The sequence below is a fragment of the Cebus imitator genome, unplaced genomic scaffold (genome assembly GCF_001604975.1).
Source record: "Cebus imitator isolate Cc_AM_T3 unplaced genomic scaffold, Cebus_imitator-1.0 Scaffold453, whole genome shotgun sequence".
NCBI classification, from domain to species: domain Eukaryota; kingdom Metazoa; phylum Chordata; class Mammalia; order Primates; family Cebidae; genus Cebus; species Cebus imitator.
Window position 1 is genome coordinate 528,440 of NW_016107768.1, and position 7,264 is coordinate 535,703.

The 7,264-nt window shown below is 38.4% G+C and overlaps 1 pseudogene; it reads left to right on the forward strand.

Annotated features, from left to right (window-relative positions):
• Positions 1 to 4,656: 4,656 nt before the first annotated feature.
• On the forward strand, positions 4,657 to 5,254 carry LOC108291425 (annotated as a pseudogene).
• Positions 5,255 to 7,264: the final 2,010 nt, after the last annotated feature.

A 7,264-nucleotide genomic window follows, 5' to 3' on the forward strand; every position in this document is an offset into this window, starting at 1 on the left:
AAAAAAAAAAAAAAAAAAAAAAAAAAAAAAAAAAAAAAAAAAAAAAAAAAAAAAAAAACCGAGAAAAAAAAACAAAACAAATAGAGGCTGATGTAAGAAACGTATGTTTCTGTCCTGGAGCCTACAATTTAGTGGGGAAGACAGATAAAAAAACGAAAACAGAAACAAAAATACCCAACAGTAAACAAAACAACTCGAAGTTGTGTTAAGTGAGGAAACAGAATATTGAATTAGAAAAGATGGGTGGGAGAGGAGGGGACCTATCTTAGATGCAGTTACAGGAGGACTGTTCTAGGGAGTTGACTTCTTAGTGGAGTGTGAAGGGACCCATTATGAAAAAGGTAGTGGGGAGGATTTACTTAAAAAAAAAAAGTTATCTTAAGCAGAGGGAAGACAACACGTGCCCAAAGATGCAAAATATATGAGGAGGAAAATAACTTAATTTGCTTTTAATCCCCAGCATGCCACATGTTCTAATTCTCCTTCACGTTGAATAATTGGAGGACTTCTTTTGTGGACTCTATTAAGTTCTACTGCAAAAAATTATAGCATAATAGAGATATATTGGCTCCCTTATTTCAATCAGTATTCAAGATGCTGATTTACATTGCAATAAAATAATCTGGCCATTTGTTTGGAGATAGTGAACCTAGTGTCTGATATTCTTGGATTTTGAGGTTGCAGAGATTTGGGTTAGTCTCATCCTTTGACTTACTTGCTGTATGACTTTGGGTGAGTTGTGCAGTTGCTCTGTGTAGCATGAGTTTCTTCATCTCCTCATCTCAGTCTTCATCTCTGGTTCATAGAGATGTTTAAAAATGAGAATTGGGGCTGGGTGCGGTGGCACATGCCTGTAATCCCAGCACTTTGGGAGGCTGAGGCGGGTGGATCACCTAAGGTCAGGAGTTCGAGACCAGCCTGACCAACATGGAGAAACCCCGTCTGCACTAAAAATACGAAATTAGCCGGGCGTGGTGGCGCATGCCTGTAATTCCAGCTACTGGGGAGGCTGAGGCAGGAGAATCACTTGAATCCAGGAGGCGGAGGTTGTTGTGAGCCCAGATTGTGCCATTACACTCCAGCCTGGGCAACAAGAGCGAAACTCCATCTCAAAAAAAAAAAAAAAAAGTTATATTGAATGATGAAATGTATATAATGTGACTAGCATAGTATCTGACATAGTACATTAAAAGCAATTTAAAAATTTTTGTTCACATCACCTAAATTCTAGAACACTGACTCCTTTGTAGTGCTCCTTGGGGAGCTCAATATATAAAAGAATTTATGTGTGCTTTGGAACACAGTTTTCTTTCTCTCCAATTCCCTCAATGCAGTGAAAGGAGATTAACATCAGAAATTGAGAAAAATTCCTCAAATGAATGGGATTGGAAAGAGCCAAGAAAACCATCATCCAAAACCCACCTAGAAGAAGATTACTGTTAATTAAGAGTAGAACCAGAGAAACTTTGAGCTCAGCTTCAGCACATGCAGTGAACAGGAAAAGAGTCCTGGGGCAGTTGTTAGGAAATTAACATTCAGACCAGAAAGGCAAGTTGCAATTCTTCCTAAGCCTCTGGCCAAACAGCAAGTCTGATAAAGCACACAGGAGGGGAAAGTGTCCTGTAGGGTAGGGCTTCTGAAGTGACTAGAGGCCTGGGAGGGACATAACCAAGGTGCCCTTGAAGAAATGTCAGACTTCATACAAGATAGGAAGAGGAGAGAAATAGGCCAGGTGTGGTGGCTCACGCTTGAAATCCCAGCACTTTGGGAGGCCAAGGAGGGCTGATCACCTAAGGTCAGGAGTTCCAGACAGCCTGGCCAACATAGTGAAACTCCATCTCTACCAAAAATCCAAAAATTACTACTTGGGAGGCTGAGGCAAGAGAATTGTTTGAACCCAGGAGGTGGAGTGAGCCAAGATTGCACTACTGCATTCCAGCCTAGGCAAGAAAGTGAGACTCCATCTCAAAAAAAAAAAAAAAAAGAGGAGAGAAATAAAGAAGGAAAAGACCCACTTTCCCAAATGGAAATCCACTGAAATTCTTTATTGCTAGAGTAGAGTCCTCCTTCCTTTGGCAGTTGGGGAGAGGCCCCTAGCCTCATGCCTGCCCCACGCCCAAGCTTCCCTGTTAGGACCTTCTTCCCTTTACAAAGAGTTCTTTTAGAGGAAAGGCCTTTTGGGGAAACCAGTCAGCACAATTGCAGAAAAACCCACCCCAAAACTTGTCAGCTGCTTACACTGATCACAGTATGAAAAGACTACCAATGAGTACCAGATATATGAGGAAAACCAACAGCATGAAAGAGAAGTACTAGGATTAAGAAGAACCACTAATCTTAAAGGAAGATGAGGCAATTCAGGAAACGGAAGAAAAATTTTAAAAAAAAACAACCTATGATCAAAATGCATTCATTAAAATAACAACAAAACCAGGCTCTTCTGAAAATTTAAGAGCCAGAAATGAAGAAATAATTCTGGAAAGTAAAAAATCCGAAATGAAAAATTCAGTAAAGGGTGTAAACAATAGAATAGGCTAAATGAGTGATTTGGAAGATAAATCTCAGGAAATCTATTAGAATTTAGAGCAAAATCTACCCCCATAGAGACATTGATGTGTTCAGGAAACACTGTTGGCTGCATGGCAGGCGAGGAAACCGTGTGGGAGGACGGAACACCGCGGTGTTCAGAGACATCCTTAGGAGATTTGTTTTTTTTTTTTTTTTTTGTCTTAGGGGGACGGTGATAAGTTCAGGCAAATCATTCTAGGTGTGGAGAGAGTCTGAAATATATCAGTAAAGTAAGTAGGAGTGAATGATTGTGAATGTGTAACGCAAATGGAAAAGCAGGTTTTATCTTGTTAAGTCATTCACTAGGGAACCAATTGTAGTTCTTTCTAATCCTCTTTACCTCCAAACCTGCTTTGCTGAAAGTTGCAGAAAAGGAAATGTGTGAAGAAAAATGGAAAACTTCATTGTGGATCAGATGATGTCAATCCTTAGTAGATTCATGTTAGTTTGTCATGTGGAAGCAGTGATTTTAAGACCCACTGATTAAAAACAAACATTCCTATGTGTTTCCGGGAGATGCAGTTTACTTGATAATTAAAAAGCTTTTTTCTTGGTCTCAAATTATGGCTTTCATGTAATAAGGATATTTTTAGTGAAAAATTGTTTTCCTTTCAAATCATAGAACCTTTAAAAAGACTTAATTTGAACAAGTACCTTTTCATTTGACACTTTTCCTGTTTCTGAATTTAGGAAATCTGGAATAGCATTTGACAGAAATTATGTTTTCAATTTATCTTTGACATCTGTCCCACTCCATTTTGCTTTGTGACTTCTTTATTCAACAATAAATTATCTTAGGAAAAAAAAATGTAGAGCAAAACTACAAGGAGATGAGAAATATAAGGGAAAAGTTAATACAAAAAGAATTAGTCCAGGAAGGCCCAAAACACCAATTGAATAGGAATTTAGAGTCAGAAAACAGAGTCAGAGGCAGGAAGGAGCTAATAGAGGAAATATTTCTTCAAGCTAAGGAGAGACGCGAATCATTTATTTAAAAGGAGCCATTGAAAGCTAATGAAACTAATATAAAAAGACCCACACCAGAAAATACTAGTGAAAAGAAAATCTGAAATGTTTCCAGAGAGAAAAAGAAATCCCATTTACCATAGTGGACAATAGTGGTTACAATTTTAGCTTTCTTGTTTGCTTTTTTCTCTCCTTTCTTCCAGTAAGAATGTCCCTCCCTCCCTTCCTCCCTCCCTCCCTTCCTCCCTCCCTCCCTTCCTCCCTCCCTTCCTTCCTTTCTTCCTTCCTTCCTCTCTGTATGTCATTCAGATGGGACTATGAATTCAGGACCACCCCAACCCAGGCCACAGGGCGAAGCCTGGGATCCACATATGACTAATCAGAGAATCCCACTTTTGGCTAGGGTGATTAGGACATGTAATGACTCGGAAAGTGTTCCTTTCACAGAACTTTTCTGAAAGAATTTCTTGGGAATGAATTGTAGCAACAAGAAAAAATGGATTTAAGATGTAAGACTATGGAATATGCAAAATAATGTTGAGCAAAGTCATCAGTGAAAGTTGTAATTAATCTAAATAAACATGATGCATAGTGTAAATTTAGTTCCGTAATAGTCTGGAACTAAATTTCTGAATTACTATGCTGTAGGAGAGAATAGTAGGACAGAAACGCTGTTAGTGTCTAAGAGTTTCATATAGTTAAGGAGAAGTTACAGATAGTAAATCTAGGGATGAATAGCAAATTTAAATTTTAATCATTTGTCAAAATGTACTGGCAACTACTAGAAAAACAGAAATAAGATGTGTAATTTCCAGACCAGTAAAGAAGGAAAAAATCCCAATCCAATAAAAGGCAAATGAGGGGGAAAAAATAATAAAACACATGGAAAGAGAAAGCATAAGACAAGGTGACAGGAATAAATGCAGACACAACAGGGACCATAGCAAGTGTGTGAGTAGAGTATGCCAAATGCCGAGTGTGAGCACCATGAATGCAGGGGCTGGAATTGGTTTTGTTCACTGCTGAGTCCTTCAATTAATATTTGTTGAATGAATGAATGGAAAGATGTTCTAAGATTTGAGTTTCAACAGTCTTGTTTAATAAACAGATCTTGGCTTTGCAGACACTGCCGGGAGCCCTGTACTATCAGCCATGGTCAACCCTACCATGTTCTTCAACACGGCTGTTGATGGTGAGCCCTTGGGCCACATCTCCTTTGAGCTGTTTGCAGACAAGATTCCAAAGACAGCAGAAAACTTTCATGCTCTGAGCACTGGAGAGAAAGGATTTAGTTACAAAGTTTCTGCTTTCACAGAATTATTCCAGGGTTTCTGTGTCAGGGTAGTGACTTCACACACCATAATGGCACTGGTGGTAAGGCCATCTATGGGGACAAATTTCATGATGAGAACTTCATCCTGAAACATACAGGTCCTGGCATCTTGTCCATGATAAATGCTGGACCCAACACAAATGGTTCCCAGTTTTTCATCTGCGCTGCCAAGACTGAGTGGTTGGATGGCACGCATGTGGCCTTTGGCAAGGTGAAAGAAGGCATGAATATTGTGGAGGCCACAGAGCGCTTTGGGTCCAGGGATGGCAAGACCAGCAGGAAGATCACCATTGTTGACTGTGGACAGCTCTAATGAGCTTGACTTGTGTTTAACTTAACCACCAGACCATTCCTTCTGTAGCTCAGGAGAGCACTCCTCTACCCCATTTGCTCACGGGATGCTAGAATCTTTGCGCTCTCGCTGTAGTTCCCTTTGGGTTCCATGGTTTTCTTATTCCTTTCCACACCTAGCTGAATTGCAGAGTTAAGTTTATGATTATGAAATAAAAAGTAAATAGCAACAACAAAAAACAAACAAGAAAACAGATCTTTTGTTTGTTTTTTGAGACAGAGTGTTACTCTGTCATCCAGGCTGGATTGAAGTGGCAGGGTCTTGGCTCACTGCGACCTCGGCCTCCTGGGTTCAAGGGATTCTCCTGCCTCAGCCTCCTGAGTAGCTGGGACTTCAGGCATGTGTCACCATGCCTGGCCAGGCTGGTCTCAAACTCCTGACCTTAGGTGATCCACACATTTTGGCCTCTTAAAGTCCTGGGATTACAGGTGTGAGCCACCGCACCTGGCTTAAAAAACAGATCTAAATCAAATATACAACCCATACATACCATACGCACACACAATAAGTTCGGAAATAAAGACATGAGGAAATATTTCCCAGGAAAAGGTTGATGAAAAGAGCAAGTATGGTCATATTGGTGTCAGATGAAACAATGTCAAGGGCAAACACGTTAAACTAAATCAAGAACGTTATTTTATATAACCTAGCTCGGAAGTGCAAGCAAATCAACTGACAAAGAGTTGGGTCCTATAAGATAGGTCAGTAAGATGACTAGGCACAAAATTAACCTCCACACTTTAATAGCTTCTCTATATACTAGAAATAACTAATTAGAAAACGAGAAGAATAAAAGATCCAAATCATATTCACAATAAAATGCACAAAACACCAAGAATACTGATATAATGACCCTAACAAGAAATGGGCGAGAGCAATAATGAAAAAAGAACTATAAAATGATGACGACAACATTATTATAAAAGCCAAAAATCAAACCCTAAAAACAGAGACACTCTCAAAATGGAATTACCCAACATTGTAAAGATGACAGTGCTCCCCAAGGCAGTCTTTGGAGTCACTGCAATCCAAATAAAATCCCCAGAATTTGGTAAACATATACTAAAATTAATCTGGAGAAGAAAAAGCATACGACTAACTGGGAAACATTTTGATAAGTAGTGGCGGAGAGGCTTGCCCTACCCAGATATCAGAGTGTGGTCCTCAAGTTTTAGAATTAAACTTGTACAAAAAGCGACAGATTAGTAATACAGAATAGAAGATCCAGAAACACAAATCAATTTATGGCACTTTAGTTTTTGATGAAAATGGCATTTTAGGTAGTGGGAGGTGATGTTCAGAATGATGTTGGGAAGACTTCCTATTCATTTTGAAAAATAAAGTTGGAATTTAACCTTGTGCCACCACAAAAATAAATGGGTGACATATTAAAAAGCTAATCACAAAACCTAAACTTTAAAATATTGAAAAAATAGGAGATTTAAGAACAATCATGCTGAAATAGAGAAGGCCTTCTTATGTAAGACACAGATTAAAAAAATAGAAAAGAAAAAATGGGTAGATTTGACTATATCAAACCAAAAAAAAAAATCCAAGACACAAAAATTCTCTGTGGGAGGGAGTATTTGCAAGATATAAAATACACAAAGGATTAATATATATTATACTTAAAGAACTCTTATAAATCAACAGACAACCCAATAGAAAAATGTAAGATGGGACATGAATAAGCAATTCACAGTAGAAGAAATACAAAAGTCAACATACATGTGAAAAATACTCAACATTATTAATAAAAGGAAAATGCGAATGAATGTGATGTCAATTTTTATCCACATTAAGATTGAGCACAAATTTTAGGTGATAGAAACCATTCAATAATATCACATATATATCAGTAAGCTTTTTGGTTGTAGGTAGCATAAACCCACAATTTAAACTACCTTGAAGAGCTTCAGATTTTGTTGTTTGACATAACCAAATATCTAGAGATAAGGTCAGTTCCTGGTATGGTACCTTCAGTGACTTATAATGATGTCAGAAGCCCAGGGTTCTTCTTTCCTTCTTTATTCCTTTTTTCTTTT